Source organism: Mesoplodon bidens, assembly GCF_964165515.1.
Source record: "Mesoplodon bidens genome assembly, chromosome: 16".
Lineage (NCBI taxonomy): Eukaryota > Metazoa > Chordata > Mammalia > Artiodactyla > Ziphiidae > Mesoplodon > Mesoplodon bidens.
In genome coordinates this window covers 70,545,471-70,560,466 of record NC_138173.1, presented here as the reverse complement: position 1 = coordinate 70,560,466, position 14,996 = coordinate 70,545,471, and the positions used below count along the sequence as shown (strand labels likewise).

Below are 14,996 nucleotides of genomic sequence, written 5' to 3'. Positions count from 1 at the left end.
TCATTCCAATTCACTGCTGGTGAAAATCTCAGTAACTGTGATACTGCTGCATGCCGGGGGTTAAGATCACCCCACTTACCAACATTAATGGGATACTTATCACTATCTAATTGGTCCAATACTAGACTCCGTCTGGAATGTCTGTTTGTTGAGCTGCTTGTGGTACCAAGTGTCTTAGCCTGGGTTCCCAAAGTAGCAAGGTTCAGAGAAGTACTTGCATGCATGAGTTTATTTTGGAATATGATTCCAAGGAAAAAGAATGGGGTCTGGGAAGAGTAAAACAAGGAAGGAGGACAATCCAATTCAAGGGTGTTTTATTGAGCTGATCACTGCTGCTCAGCTTTATTTTTCTGGGGACCATCTGAGGATTAGTGTAGAATCAGCCACTTGAGGGTGATGTGGTGAATAGTAGGTAAGTGTTGCCCCTGGGAGTTTATGTGTTAAAATTTCTCACTATGATTGTGGATTTATATATTTCTCCATGCAGACGTATCAATTTTTGCTTCATGTGTTTTGAAGTCATATTGTAAGTAGAATCTAGACTTAGAATATTTCACTGGTAATTTGGTCTTTTTATCATTATAAAGTGACCTTCTTAGTAATGCTTTTGGCCTTAAATTCTAGTTTATGTGATAATACCCACCATGGGATAACTTAATTCCATTTTTCAATCTGTTGGTATTCATATGTTGGACTTGTAAAAATTTAGTTTCACAATTCTTATCTTTTAATTGGAGCATTTATTCCATTTACATTTGATCTTAAAGATATATTTTGATTTAAATCCACTCTTATTAAATGTGTTTCCTGTCTGTCTTGCCTATGTCCCACCACCCCCTGGATTTTTGTCTTTTCAATCATTCTATTTTGGACTATTAGTTGAAAGTAGTACATTTTTACCTTTTTAGTGGTCCCATAAAGCAAAACATGCATTGCTGACATATCAGAGCCTAGTGTGCAGTGGTACCTTTACTCTCTTCTCAGCTGATGTGAGGACTTCAGTACACTTGAACTTCATTTACCTGCTTTGTGACTTGTATACTAGCATTGCAGTGGATTTTAGTTCTAAATATTTTTAACTCCACGAGACGTTTACCACTTGCGTCTTCAATCATTCCTGCATCACTAAACTTCGATCAACTTGAAGATTATCACTAGAATTTCCTTTGTGCAGCTTTATTGGTGATAAACTGTGATTTTATCATCTGAAAATGTCTTTATTTCTTCTTCATAAATATTTTTGTGAAGTACAGAATTCTACCTTTTGTTTTTGGCTGCCCCGCACGGCTTGCAGGATTTCAGTTCCCCTACGAGGGATTGAGCCCAGGCCCCAGCAGTGAAAGCCCAGAGTCCTAACCACTGGACCACCAGGGAATTCCAACTTTGGCATTCTTTTAGCCCATTTCATCACTGTCTTTTGGCTTCTCCTATTGCTACTGAGAAGTTTCTCACTTTTTTAAAGGTAAGTGCTCCCACCCACCCCACCCCCCTTTTTTCTTCTGGTCAGCTTTTAAGATTTTTCTCATTGTCTTTAGTTTTCTACAGTTTCAGTATGTTGTGGATTTCCATTTATTTATCTTGCTTGACATGTGTATGGTCTGCTTGAATCTGTGGACTAATGATTCTCTCCGTTTCTGGAAAATTCTCAGGTATTACGCCATACAAATTAGACTCCTCCCTATTCTCTCCTCTCCTCTGGGACTCCAATTAAACACACCGCAGGTCTTCTCACTGTATTCCTTAAGACACTTACTCTCTTCTGTTTATTCTCCACCTCCCATCCGTTTGTCCTTCCGATCCTCATTCTGTATGATTCCTTCTAATCTATCTTCTCATTCACCAACTCTCTTAAACTATGTCTAATCTGCTGCTAAACCCCTCCAGTGAATTCTAGAATTCTATTTAGAACCTAGTTCTATAGTCAAAAAAGTTACATAAGAAGTTCAGGGAGAGAAGTGGGCTGGACACTCTCTTTTGGTGGTTGGAATTCTAATCTAAACCTCCTCTCTCTGCTCTGCTGAGGACCACCCTCATATCTTTTGGAGTAATGACGGTTTAACCATTTGCATGTGTTCCACTACGCCCATTTGTGGAATGTTTTGACATTTTTTGATGGAGAATAGTATCTACACATCCAGATAATTACAGCAGCATATGGAGAGGCTTGTGAGTGAGGCATATGATGAGGCTAATAAATTTCATGTCTTAGAAGGATAAGCTTTTCTTGAGAGAAAAAACAAATGAAGCTCTGCAGAGTGAAATCCTCTTCATCCTTAAAGAAAAATCACCGATGTTCTCACTTGAGGATGTAGTAGAAAGAGTATCTGGAATCAGGAATTCTGGATTTAATGAAAAGTCCTCTGCTATTAATTAGCTTTGTGACTTTGAGTAAGTCACAGATTTATTTGGATTTTAATTTTCTCCATTGAAAAATGAGGATGAAATGAGATGTTGCAGATTCTTAGTAAACTCTTGAATTAATGTAAATTATCATCATTTTATGCCATCAATCTAGACACTGAATAGATTAGTGAGGGGGGTGAGGGGTGGGAGGGGTAGCCAGGGACGCAGGTTTGCTCATCTTCCCCAAAGGAAGGAAAGGAAAGAGGGAGAGAGAACAAACGAACATCTTAGGGCACTTCTTTTGCTTCCCATAGCATATTTACATTTGATAACCAGGCTTCCGACTGCCTGGTCATTGGAACACAGTAAAATATTGGGGGGAAAAATGGAGATTTAAGCCAGATGGAACCGATCCAACCCCTATCTGTGCCACATGTTGTGTGAGTGACAAAACTGCCTAATGTCTCCGAGACTGTCTCTGTATCTATAAAATGGGGATAGCCTTTTAGGGTAATCGTGAAGGCTTCCTGAGACACCTCAGTACCTAACAGTGTTTTGGACATTGTAGATGCTCAATAAATTCAAGTTCCATTCTCTCTTTTATAGAGGGGAATTGCTGCATTTACAAATTTAATTGTGTTAACCTTTGACTGAGTGTTCATTGAGGCCCATCAAAGGAATTACATACGGAAGGGGGAAACAAGTAGAAAACCTCCATAGAACTTTCTGCTCTGTGATAATTATCTGGGGGAAGTAATGTGGCAGTTAGATTAAAACAAGAAGGAAGCTTAAATATTATCTGAGTGATTTTGAAAACTGTGTTATACAATAAAATAATAATATACATTAGGTAACACAGCTTCCAATTCATGCCATTCCATGTTTCATTGACTCTCATAATCCTCTAGAACTCACATGTAGACCACTCTTCCTTTCAAGGATATGATTTGCTGTGTAAAAGAAAAAAAAAAAAAGCAGGCAAAACGATGTATCACTGGCCTTCTTCCTGTCAGCTTTCAAATTATCCCCATTTAACCTCAGAACAATCCAAAGAGCAGCATCCTTCAGCTGAAATTTCAGCTTAAATGTTTCTATAGCTTCCCAGCTGAACTGTCATTTGTATGCCTCTTAAAAATTAATTATTAAAACCATTTCCATTAGTATTTTGCTTGGCCTTCATGCAGTCATTTTTATTGTGCTGTTTAACAAGTGACAAACCACCATCATTAGCTATAAATACACGGCACCAGATATGGAGAGAAGGCATATGACTCATGCTGGACTGTTCCCTAGGGCTAACCGGGTGATGACTGTATTCTGGGAAGTGGTGTCAGGTCCACTCTTAATCTACACACAAATTCCAAAGCAGCTGGCATTATGAAGAGAATTCTCTTGTCAGTTCCTTCTACTCCCCCTGCTTGGTTCAAGGTATTGGGACACTTCATTCACTTGGTCTGTTGGTAAATTCCTTCTTCTACCTGTCCATACTCCTGGCTGTCCGTTCACCCACCCACCCACCCATCCATCCATCCATCCATCCATCCATCTAGTCAACGTTATTCATTACCTTACCAACCACGTGCTAACACAGGAGCCCGAAGATCAAATAAGAATGTGTTCCTGCCCTCAAAAAGAACACACCTGCAGGGGGCCTTCCCCGGGGGCCCAGTGGTTAAGACTCCGCCTTCCACTGCAGTGGGTGCAGATTTGATCCTGGTTGGGGAACTAAGATCCCATATGGCATGGGATGTGGCCAAAAATTAAAAAACAAAAAAGCAAAAAAACCACACCCGGTATGTGGGAGAGTTGGACAAACAAATGAACTGTTACAGTGTAGTAACTTGTACGAGAGAGGAATGAAGTGAATGGTCTGGATGCCCGGACAAGGATATCAGGGAAGACTTCTAGGAAAAGATCGTATCAAGAATGAGTAAACGCCATTAAAATAAAGATTCAGGAGGGTGGGGGAGCACTCTCAGTAGAAGAACAGCATATGCAAAGGCACAGGACTGCAAAACAGAAGGACTCTCTGGAGAAGTGGACATGGTTAAGAATGGCTGGGTTGGAGAGTTCGTTGAGGCCAGCGGCCAAAGAGGAGAGTAAGGAAGGTGGCCTTACACTAATGGCGGTCAAGTCGTGCCCTTCCCATGCTGCGAGGGACGACCGGGAAGCAGCCTAGCAGGTGGGCCCACAGGCATGTGCCTTACGTCGGGCTTTGGTGAAAGATTTCTTTTTAAAGAATATGTTCCGTTATAAGAAATATTTGAAAACCACTGGTCTAGATAATGAAGCGTCTGTGCTAAGTCAAGGAATATGATCCTTCTCCTCCAATGTTCAGAAGCTTGAGAGACAGAGACAGTCTCGTTTCTGTCTCATTCCCCACAGGACAGTGAATCTCAGCAGGAATGAGTCTCAACACAAGTTTAGATCATGAAAAACGTATGGGCTGTTTTTAACAATACAAACTACAAGAAGTGAAATCTGACAAAACTGGCTGGTGGAAAAAACAAACAAACAAAAACAACAGAAATAAAGAAAGCTGGCTGGTAGAATATGGGTTAAAATGTAACAAAGCACTGCTAGACAGGTAAACACAGTGCAAGATACGCTGTAGGTGAAGGAATCTACTCATTTGGTAACTCACATACCCTCCTGAATCTGGTAACCAGCAGGGCACACACAGGGTGGGGGAATTTACCATCTATACTTTCATTAATCTGGTCATTAAAAACCTAAAAACTGAGCAGTTACAACACTCACAGTGCCTTGTGTCTAAAGTGAGGTTTTCCTTGGCTCCAGGTACCGCTTTTACTTGGAAAGTCGGGCTGCCAGAACATGATTTAGTTCTCTTTAAAAGTCGTTGCCAAACAAAATGAAAAATATATAGATACCTATTTTATAAGCCTTTTTAAAAATAAATTTATTTATTTTAGGCTGCGTTGGGTCTTCGTTGCGGTGCGCGGGCTTCTCATTGCAGTGGCTTCTCTTGTTGCAGAGCACAGGCTCTAGGCACACAGGCTTCAGTAGTTGTGGCACGTGGGCTCAGTAGTTGTGGCTCGTGGGCTCTAGAGCACAGGCTCAGTAGTTGTGGCGCACGGGTTTAGTTGCTCCGTGGCATGTGGGACCTTCCCAGACCAGGGCTCGAACCCGTGTCCCCTGCATTGGCAGGTGGGTTCTTAACCACTGCGCCACCAGGGAAGCCCCCCATAAGCCTTTTAAAGTTAGGGGGGAAGCCTTTAAAACCATATTAGAGCACGTTATGATAAACGCCCTATTATCATCTTTGCAGTAGGAATGATGTCAGTGCTGCTGGAAGATGAAACTCAACACCTACATCAAACTCCATATATTTCAAAGTATTCATATATTGGTTATTTTATATTCATGACCCAAAAGGTAGACACGTGACGGAGGCTCAATACACTCATATAATAAATGCATATAATCAGTGACTCATGCTAAGGGAAAAGGTATAGCATCCAGGTCTACTGAATTCTACCCGTGTTTCCAAACCCCCATCCCTTTCCACCCCACATCAGTAACTACTTTATAAGGTATTTTTAAAAAGGTACAAACTTTCTGTTATGAGATAAATAAGTACTGGGGATGCAATGTACAGTGTATAGCAAACACTGCTGTATGGTATATTTGAAAGTTACTAAGACTGTAGATCCTAAAATTTCACAAGGAAAAAGCTTGTTTCTTTTTCTTTTTTGTATTTATAGGATATGATGGATGTTAACTGAACTTACTGTCGTTACCATTTCACAGTATATGTAAGTCACGTCATTAGGCCGTACATCTTAAACTCATACACGGCTGGACGTCAATTATACCTCAATAAAACTGGAAGAAAAAATAAATTAAAAAATAAAATGACAGACTTAAGCAAACACTCAAGTCGGTTGCCACCCACAAAATGTTTACATGGTTCTCTGATGTGGTGTGTTTACAAAATTCTGAGAGTTGCAGCATGGGCTCTATCCTGACGTTGAGCCTGGGCCTTGTTCTTGACTTCTGGAAATGAGAATCTTCTGTCATTCCTCCCTGCTGCCCCAGTAACTCCCCCATTTACCCACGCCTATTTCTTGTCCTGGAACCAACTGACCGCAGAGGCAGCACACCTTGTGAGTGTTCTCATCCCGAAGACGCACACTGTGGGCTCAACTAGGTAGGGAACCCAGGAAGTGGTCACCAGAGTTACCACTGTCCCCTGCTGACAACGTTCATTCTTCTTCACCTTCCTATTTCCAGCTATCCTCCAGGGCCACCTAAAAGTCCTACCTGTTTCAAGAAGCCTCTCCTAACTGCTCCCCTGCCCACACTAGTGTTTTCTTTCACGTTATCTCCTCTACTATTGTTTCCCTTCCCCAGACTTTTAACTTTTGGATCCTAGCTTTCTTGTAGGTTGTTTTTTTCTTTTCTCTTTTTTAAATTAATTAATTAATTTTTTAGCTGCATTGGGTCTTCGTTGCTATGCGCGGGATTTCTCTAGTTGTAGCAAGCAGGGGCTACTCTTCGTTGTGGTGCATGGGCTTCTCATTGTGGTGGCTTCTCTTGCTGTGGAGCATGGGCTCCAGGCGCACAGGCTTCAGTAGTTGCGGCATGTGGGCTCAGCAGTTGTGGCTCGCGGGCTCTAGAGCACAGGCTCAGCAGTAGCGGCGCATGGGCTTAGTTGCTCAGTGGCATGTGGGATCCTCCCGGACCAGGGCTCGAACCCGTGTCCCCTGAATTGGCAGGTGGGTTCTTAACCACTGCGCCACCAGGGAAGTCCTTGTAGGTTGTTTTTCAAAAAAATGTTTTGAAGCCAGAAGGAATGGGTTCAAATGCTAGCTCTGGATCCATACGATTTTGAGTTTACTTCTCTGGGCCTCAGTGAGAAACAAGGATAATATCTCGTCCGGCAAATATGAGGACAATTAATATACCAAGTTCTTGGCTACCCCCCCCACCTACACATAGTAGCTGCTCAATAAATGTTGAATTGAAAAGAAGGGCATGAGCTGTGTCTTAGTCTTCTTTCATCTCTCATGTAACCTCGTATGGACTACAAAGACAGAGCTAGATGAATGTTAATCACTTTTCCTTATTCATAGCTGACAGCTCACCTCTGGTCTCAGGAAACCAAGAAAGCATGTTTTGTTTTTGTTTTTTTTCCCTTCACAATTATAATTAGCCCACATGAGTGTCATCACAGCCAGGGTGATGGTAACTTTTTTTATAAGACTCACTTACATAGTATTTTGACATTTATAAAAGGTTTCTTCTTCTTTTTTTTTAACATTTATTATCTCATTTGATTCTCCCAGTAACTCCCTGAATGTTGGTAGGGAAGGTATCAGTAAATTTTATGTACTAGAAATCTGAATTCAGTGTGGTTTACATTAGTACCACTTTACCCTAATTTACAGTTTACAAAGCATTTAAAAAACCATTTTCTGGGCTTCCCTGGTGGCACAGTGGTTGAGAGTCCGCCTGCTGATGCAGGGGACACGGGTTCGTGCCCCGGTCTGGGTAGATCCCACATGCCGCGGAGCGGATGGGCCCGTGAGCCATGGCTGCTGAGCCTGCGTGTCCGGAGCCTGTGCTCCGCAGCCTGTGCTCCGCAACGGGAGAGGCCACAGCAGTGAGAGGCCCGCGTACCGCAAAAAAACAAAAAAAACAAAAAAAAGCCATTTTCTTATTTGATGATTACTTAAGATCCTAATAGTACTTAACTTTTTAATACGCTTAAAATCTTCTAGATATCACTGGACACTAAACTTGGCATGATCACTATGACTGCTTCAAAGAGGAAATTTTTTTTTAATACAAATTAGGTATATTTCCTCCATTGTAAACCGAGGGTGGATTTAGCAGCTCATCACCAGCATAAAGGATATTAACCCCTGAGAAGACAATGCTTATAGATTGACAAAATTGAAAAGAGAACTTGATATATCTCTGGAATGTATACCATAGCCCTTATGTCTTTATGAGAATCAATTTTCAAGTTTCCACAGTTCAAAATAACTGACCCTGCCAGCACTAACATACTTCCTACAGAACAGCCTCTTTAAACAAATAAGAATTCAGCATGACCTTGGGCAATCCACCTACCGAGATCTGTTTCTTAACTGAGAACTTGAGGAATTGGAAGCAGCTGAGGTCTTTAGCACAATCATTCTATAATTCCAAGCTGATTTGGGGAAATAAGCCAAAAAAAATTAGTAAAATAAAACCTTTTCATTTGTTTTACGAGACCCATTTTTCCCCCTTGAATCTCTTTTTTCTTTTTTCTTTTTTTTTTTGCGGTACGCGGGCCTCTCACTGCTGCAGGCCTCTCACTGCTGCGGCCTCTCCCGCTGCAGAGCAAAGGCTCCGGACGTGCAGGCTCAGCGGCCATGGCTCGCGGGCTTACGTGGGATCTTCCTGGACCGGGACACGAACCCGCGGCCCCTGCATCGGGAGGTGGACCCTCAACCACTGCGCCACCAGGAAAGCCCTGAATCTCTCTTTTTAAGAATGAAAATCTGGCAAGTAACTCTTATCTTCCATTCCATTTTTTCCCCAGAGCTCACGACTATCTTAAAGTTCAAGATATCCTCCTTAGTGTTTTTTTTAGGTTTTACATATACATTTACCCATAACAATAGCTTAACTTACATAAACAGTATCATACTGTTTTATCCTTCTATTACTTTTTTCACTTAAAACAGCTTGAGCTTTATTTATATAGCTATTCATCCATTTTAACTGATATGATTTCAATGTAGGAAAATAACATAGGTTATTTATTTGCTACATTTCTGCATGAGTTGGTAAACGTTTTCTGTAAAGGCCAGATAGAAAATATTTTAAGCTTCTCAGGACACATATGGTCCCTACTGCATTTTTTAAAAATTAATTAATTAATTAATTAATTTTTGGCTGTGTTGGGTCTTCATTGCTGCGCGCGGGCTTTCTCTAGTTGCGATGAGCAGGGGCTACTCTTTGTTGTGGTGTGCATGCTTCTCATTGTGGTGGCTTCTCTTGCTGAGGAGCACGGGCTCTAGGCCAGCGGGCTTCAGTAGTTGTGCCTCGCGGGCTCTAGAGCACAGTCTCAGTAGTTGTGGTGCACAGGTTTAGTTGCTCCGTGGTATGTGGGATCTTCCCAGACCGGGGCTCGAACCTGTGTCCCCTGCATTGGCAGGCGGATTCTTAACCGCTGCACCACTAGCGAAGCCCCCGCATATTAGTTTTGTAAAAAGGAATCCTTTAATTAATGTTGTGTCAAGGTCTCCAAGACCACCCTCTAGTTCAATGACTCACAGAAGTCAGAAAAGTGGTTATGCTGACAGATACAATTTATAGCAAAAAGGTACAGGTTAAAATCAGCGAATGTAAAAGGCACATAGGGAAGAGTCCAGGAGACCAGGCACAAGCTTCCAGGCGTCCTCTCTGGAGACGGTGCATGGACAGACAGCAGTTAATTCTCCCAGAAATGATGTGGGACAACACATACATATAGACTCTTGTCAACTGGGGAAACTCACTTCATGCCCAGGGCTTTGAGTGAGGGTCAGGTCTCACCGGCATGGAGCATACACGTGGCTGACCTTAGTTATTCAGTTTCCAGCTCCTCCAGAGATCAAACTGATCCTGCGTACTGCAATGCCCCCACCAGAAATCACTGTTAGCATAATCTATCTGATGTGGCTCAAGGCCCCAGGTAAACACAGGCACTTACAGAAGGCAGGATATTCCAAGAGCTTAAAGGTTATCTCCCAGGGACTTGGTCAAGGGGCAGACTTATCTTTGGAATGTGCAGGGTTTGAGTAAGCCAGACTTGCTAAGTCCTTCACTGCACATCTGTAAAACCATTCTTAGCTTACAGGCCATAGACTTGATTTGACTGGAGACTCTAGTGCTAGGGTCATGTAAGTTACTTTTCTTCCCCCCGTTACTTCAAACATTGCTGTAAGAAACATCCTTATGGATGTCTTAGTGTATAAATATAAATACACAACATATTGTGGGAATAATGACATAGGTAACTTCTTTCAGAAATAAAAACATGAAATTAGAAATATGTGACTCTCTTCAAAAAGGAAATCAATCTATAATGCTTATCACTTGGACTTAAAAATTATGTATTTAGGGCTTGCCTGGTGGCACAGTGGTTAAGAATCCGCCTGCCGGGCTTCCCTGGTGGCGCAGTGGTTGAGAGTCCGCCTGCCAATGCAGGGGACACGGGTTCGTGCCCCAGTCCGGGAAGATCCCACGTGCCGTGGAGCGGCTAGGCCCGTGAGCCATGGCCGCTGAGCCTGTGTGTCCGGAGCCTGTGCTCCGCAACGGGAGAGGCCACAGCAGTGAGAGGCCCGCGTACCGCAAAAAAAAAAAAAAAAAAAAGAATCCGCCTGCCAATGCAAGAGACACGGGTTCGAGCCCTGGTCTGGGAAGATCCCATATGCCGCGGAGCAACTAAGCCCGTGTGCCACAACTACTGAGCCTGCACTCTGGAGCCTGCGTGCCCCAACTACTGCAGCCCACATGCCTAGAGCCCGTGCTCTGCAACAAGAGAAGACACCACAATAAGAAGCCTGCGCACCGCAACGAAGAGTAGCCCCTGCTCGCCGCAACTGGAGAAAGCCCGCACACAGCAACAGAGACCCAGTGCAGCCAAAACGAATAAACAAATAAAAATAAATAATTTTATAATAAATAAATTAATAAATAAAATAAAAATTATGTATTTAGATGTAGGACTATAAAATCTCAGCCTTTCTTAATAAGGAAAGTGAATTTACAACTAGTGAACTAAATATAAAAATCTGTGTTAGATACTAACAGATTAAAGCCAAGGTCTCAAAGAGATATTAAATTTGAGTATACGCATTTTATCACAAGCAACATGTTGCTCTGTTGTGTTACTCTGCTATTATATATGAAGGAACTTCTTTTGTCAAATTAATTTGTACACATATTTTCTCTTAATCTGAACTGTAACCTTCGTCTGAATGAATGTCAAAGTTATGCAATGTCTTACATAATTGTGGAAAGTCAAAGCATGACCAATGTAGGAGACACTGGTATTTCACAAACTGTATTTATTGTTAATATCTTCAAAGGTAGCTGGATTTAAAACAAAATATTACACTTTCTATCAAGAGCTATTTTTTTTAATCAATGAAAACATCAGTGTGATTTCCCAGATTTCGGAAAAAGCACTTCAATCTTCTATTTCCCTGCTACAAATGTCTATAACACGCTTCAAGTGTTCAATAATTTCTAAACCTAAGTATGATGCAGAACTTTAGTGTTGTAAAAAGACTTACATGAGGAACTATTGCTATAAGCAATGTGTAACTTCAATTTTACTAAAGTAATGAAAAAAAGTTGTGGCTCGTGGGCTCTAGAGCGCAGGCTCAGTAGCTGTGGCGCGCGGGCTTAGCTGCTGCGCGGCATATGGGATCTTCCCAGACCAGGGCTCGAACCCGTGTCCCTTACATTAGCAGGCGGATTCTTAACCACTGCGCCACCAGGGAAGACCCTAAATCGACTGTTTTGAGTGGAAAGGTGCACTACTTATTCTTGCATATTGGTCTTATATCCCCAAACCCTCAACTTTCATATTAGTTATAATACTTTGTAATTTCCCCTGAACTTTCAAATAATTTTCCTGCCACTAACAGTAATTGTCTCTTACTTTCCAATCCTTATACCTATTTCTTCTTTTAATCTTACTGCACTGGCCAAGATCTCAGTGCAATGTGAAACAGATGCACAATAGCCATCCTTGTCCTATTGCTGACTTTAAAGGAACATCTCTAAAGTTATACCATTAACCCGTCATGTTAAACATGGGTTTTTAGTTATCATTTATCATACTAAGGAAGCTTCTGTCTATTCAGAATCTACCAAGAGGATGTTTCATTTGGTTGATTTTTAAAATGAGTGCTGCACTTTGTTGTTTCCTCCTGCATTCCTTGAGACGATAATGTGGTTTTTTCTCTTTAATCTATCAATGTGCGTATTATATGAAAAGATTTTCCAATGCATACCATTCTCCCACTTTGGCAATAAATTTTACTTTGTCACAATAAGTGAATTTTAATTGGTGAATCTGAAATGCTAATATTCAGGCTAGTTCAGCCATGTTCATAGGAGACTGAAGTACACTATTTTTCCCCTCACATGTCCCATTTGACTCTAGTATCATAGTTGAGCTTCACCTATCTTTCCCCCTTTCTAAAAATTCTCTACTACAGTATTTATAAAGATTGTTTCTTGAAGGCTTAACAGACCACATCATAAGCCATTTAGATCTGGTGGATTACTTGGGAGTAGATTTTTTAAAAGATTCAGATTTAGTGTTATTTTATATACACACAACGATCCTCATTTAAAAAATAACTAAAATTTCAAGTTTATCCACATAAATTCAGCCACTCCGCGGCATGTGGGCTCTTCCTGGACCAGGGCACGAACCTGTGTCTCCTACATCGGTAGGTGGACTCTCAACCACTGAGCCACCAGGGAAGCCTATATTGTCTTTTTTATTGAAAAAAAATTTTTTTTGCCAGGGTAGTGGTAACCTCTATCTGATCCTATCATCATAGATTAGCTTAAAACCTTTTTCCCTTTATGCTTCTATGTACTTTAATTGTTGTCTGCCCCAAATCATTGATATTCTCCTATGTTTTATTTCTCCTTTCACATTTAAACTATATTCCATATGGAACTGATTTTTCTGCCTTGTGTCTGGAAGGGGTCTAGGTAATTTTTTTTTTTCTCATATGGATATCTGACTCTGCACTATTTATTGAAAAGACCATCTTTTCACCCATTGCGATGATGTCCCCTGGTCATAAATCAGATCATCTTTATTTGTGGATTTGTGCCTAGGCTTTCTGTTACATTGGTCTATTTATCTATCCTTATGCCAACCAACTTTATAGTCATAATTATAACTATAGCTTTATAACAGGTCTTAATATCTGTTGGTGAAATGTTTTCAGTTTTGTTGTTGTTCGTTTACCTTGGATAGTCTTGTCCTTTGCATTTCTGTCAGTTGGTTGATTTCTCAACATCCTGCTGGCATTTTGATAACTGTGAAGTTAGATAACAAGCCAAACATTTGTATCTTCTCAAATTTCTCTCAATATTATGATTTTCTTTCAAAAATTTATTTTTAGGTATTTGGTATTTTATGATAGGGTAAATTGTATCATTTTAACAACTTCTATTTCTTTGTTTCTGACATAAATACAATTGGTCTTTGTATATCGACTTTGTATCCAGTGACCTTGCTAAATTATTCTGTTCATAGATTCCTTTGAATTTTCTATGCACAATAGCAGTTGTCTATAAATAGTGTTATTTCCTCCTTTCAAAACCTATGCTGTTATTTCAGGCCTCATTTCACTGGCTAGGATCTCAAATAAAATGTTAAACAATAGTGGTTATTATTGCTATTAGACTTCAATGAACCAAACTTTTGGCTTTGTTGACTTTCTCTGTTGTACGCTATTTATTTCATTGACCTTAAACCTTTTATTTTTCATTCTTCTTCTTTTTCTAGCTTACTGAAAATAGTTTAGGTCATTGATTTTCAACCTTTTTTCTTTTCTAATATATACACTTAAGGCTATAAATTTCCCTACATACACTGCTTTAGCTGAAACAAGTTTTGGTATCTTTGTTACTGTTCACTTCAACATATTTTAAAATGTTTTTTTTTTGACCCAGATACTGTTTTCAAATGTATTACTTAATTTCCAAGCAGTTGGGGTTTCTTTAGCCATCTTTTTGTTACTGGTTTCTAGCTTAATTCCAGTGTTAGGGAATACAGAATGAAGGCTTTTGATCTTTCACAATTTGTAGGTTTGTGTTATGACTTGGCATAGGGTCAACTTTGGTAGATGGTTCATGTTTACTTGAAGAAACTGAATTATGCCTTTTTGATCAAGCGTTCAGCATACATAAATTAGTTGAAATTTAGTAATGGTATTGTTCAGATCTTCTGTATTCCGACTTTTTTTTTTTTTTGCTTTTGGTCTGACTATTCTATCAGCTATTGCAGAAGCTGTGTAAAAGTTACTAACTGTAATTAGGGATTTACTTATTTCCCCTCTCCTGTCACTTTTGCTTTGTATATTTTACATTTGTCCTAGGAACAAACACATTTAGGATTGTGTGGTTTGGGTGCATTAATTCCTTTACCACTTTAAAATGTCCTTTTTATTTCTAGAGATGATTCTTGCCTTAAATCTCTGTGTGGGATAAAACTATGGTTACACTGTTTCCATTTGGTTGCTTTATGTGATCTTAGAGTTGTGTCTCTTGTAAGAAGTGTGTAGTGGGATATTGATTCAGCTGATAATTTTTCAACTTTAATTCAAGTAATAAATCACTTTATGTGTTTGGGTTTATATTCTGCAACTTAAAAATCTGACCTACCTGTTTTATGTTCCCTTTTCCATTCTTGCCTTCTTATATTTTATCCTCTATTAAAGTGTTAGATACACATTCTATTGTACTTTTAGTGCTCAACTCAAGATTATAACATGCCTCCCTGACTTTACAGTCTAGTAACAGTATTAATTTTATCACTTACCAATTGCTAGAACTTGAGAGCTCTAACTCCATTTACTCTCCCTGTGTCTTTTGTTATTATATGATGCATTTTAATT

The 14,996-nt window shown here is 40.2% G+C and overlaps 1 long non-coding RNA gene across 4 annotated transcripts in view; it reads right to left on the bottom strand.

Annotated features, from left to right (window-relative positions):
- LOC308629875 overlaps positions 1-14,996 on the bottom strand; it is an 89,966-nt gene that overhangs the window by 27,209 nt on the left and 47,761 nt on the right. The window contains exons 4-5 of one of the 4 annotated variants that reach the window (XR_014017725.1): positions 13,343-13,413; positions 9,450-9,970 (exon numbers count right to left, since the gene is read on the bottom strand). The exons of 2 other annotated variants lie outside the window; for them this stretch is intronic. This is a non-coding gene — a long non-coding RNA (uncharacterized lncRNA). Of the gene's footprint in view, positions 1-9,449; positions 9,971-12,914; positions 13,414-14,996 lie in introns of those variants that run through there. One more of the 4 variants, XR_014017726.1, reaches the window with a different exon arrangement.